Source organism: Octodon degus, unplaced genomic scaffold, assembly GCF_000260255.1.
Source record: "Octodon degus isolate 3935 unplaced genomic scaffold, OctDeg1.0 scaffold00095, whole genome shotgun sequence".
Taxonomy (NCBI): domain Eukaryota; kingdom Metazoa; phylum Chordata; class Mammalia; order Rodentia; family Octodontidae; genus Octodon; species Octodon degus.
In genome coordinates this window covers 245,419-247,372 of record NW_004524671.1, presented here as the reverse complement: position 1 = coordinate 247,372, position 1,954 = coordinate 245,419, and positions in this window count along the sequence as shown.

Here is a 1,954-nt window from a genome sequence, read left to right as displayed (position 1 = left end):
CATGGGTGTAGTCCTTTCCTTTTGTCCTGAGACCTTCAAGGAATGCATCTGTAGCCACAGTTGTCTTCCATGCTGACCTCTGGAGGGCCCAGCACTATCTAACTACCTATAATATTTCTAAATAACTTAGCTAGCTATAATAAGAGTCTCCTCCAGCAGTCCTAAAGGAGCTTATTAAAACATAAAACAAAATAAAAACCACCACCAACAAAGCAAACAAGTAAGCAAACAAAAAGTAGACTTAGGATCTTGTTATAAATATGACAGACAATTGCAAAAGAAACAAACATCTTGTCAAGCCTCCATGTCAAAGTAAGGGCCTTGGTAAGGAAACAGCAAACAGAGAACAATGATAGAGACATAGAAGTAGATATGTCTAAGCATCTTGAACCTTGACATTCTACTGAATTCTCTGGCTATCAGAAATAGCCCCTTTTCCCTCTAGAGTAGAATTTCACAGTGCTTAGACTCTGGCATGTTTTTACATAAAACAGTTACCTAGACAATGTGTATTGCCAGTGTCACCAGCACCATCCTTGTATAGGTAGGTAGGCAAACAAAATCCTGGGGAGAGTAGGGGTCAGTCATTGTTGAGAGGAGCAAATAATAAAATCTAGAGATGAGAGTTAACTGGCCATAGAGGGTTTTTTGTTTGTTTGTTTGTTTGTTTGTTTTGCTTTGTTTTGTTTTGTTTTGGTGGAACTGGGGATTGAACTCAGGCTCTTGCACTTGCCAGGCAAATGTTTATTCTACTGAGCCATCTCCCCAGCCCCCATAGAGTTAATTTTAACTAACAAGATAAAGAAAAGGATAAATTGCAGACTCATCTTCCCCTGGATGGGTTGCCTATGGTGTAGTGGGTTTACATGGACAGATGTGTGTGGGTTTATTGAACAATCCAATTGTCTTTTCTTGAAAAACTGTGTCCATCTGGCTGTTAAACTTGTGTAAATGGGAGAAAAAATACAAAGATAATGGATGAGAATCCACTGTCGTGGAGATATTCACCTTTAATTTAATGACTGGCGAGTATATTTGGAACTGGTTGATAATTTATTGGGATGGCTTCTTAACTCTTCAAATAACAGTAGTGGCCCCTGTAAGCCAGGGCTGACATGAAGGGACTTCATGGGCAAGGTTATGAAGGGAGCAATGAGAAAAAGACAAAGCTTTGGGAATGTACCTCACAATTGTCATGTAAAGTCAGAGAATTCAAATAATTTACTATGTACCCTGCAGTAGGGTGGGGAGAATCTTGTTTAATTAGGAAATAAAGACTGCACTTATAAACATAGACATAGAATCATTCAAAAATTTAATGGTTGAGTGTGTTAGATAAAGACACTACTATGTTTTGGGCCCTATAATATTAATGGCCATAATAAGATTATGGACTATTGGACTATATTGGATTATTTTGCTGAATTCATGCACTTACAATATTTAAATGGCAACGGAATACCCATCTCTGACAAAACTAGACAAAAAGGGGTACATAAATGAAGGACCATTTTGTAGTGAAATATATATCTGTAGATACAAAATAGGATAGATATACAGCAACTTTCTCCTAATTCAATGAGAAGAAAGATTTTTACTAATAGTGTTTTAACAGGATATCATGTCTGCATCTTATACTATGAATAACTACTATGAAGACAATATGCAATGTAATAATTATTGTAACTTTTCTAACCTGTTTTGAAACCGTTTTATTGCTATTTCTCAATAAAATTAATAAAAATAAAAAATAAAAATGCAAGTGGCAATCCTTAACTATTGAACTCAGAAAGATTATAGTTACTATAACAGACATGAAATAAAGTAATAGTCATAGTGACACTCATTCCTTGGTTTCTATGGTATCGGTATCAAGGAAGAGTTCCTGAATTAGATATATGGATAGCGGGTAGCCTGTTGCTCAAGCCCTACAATACAGTACTAATACTGAAAA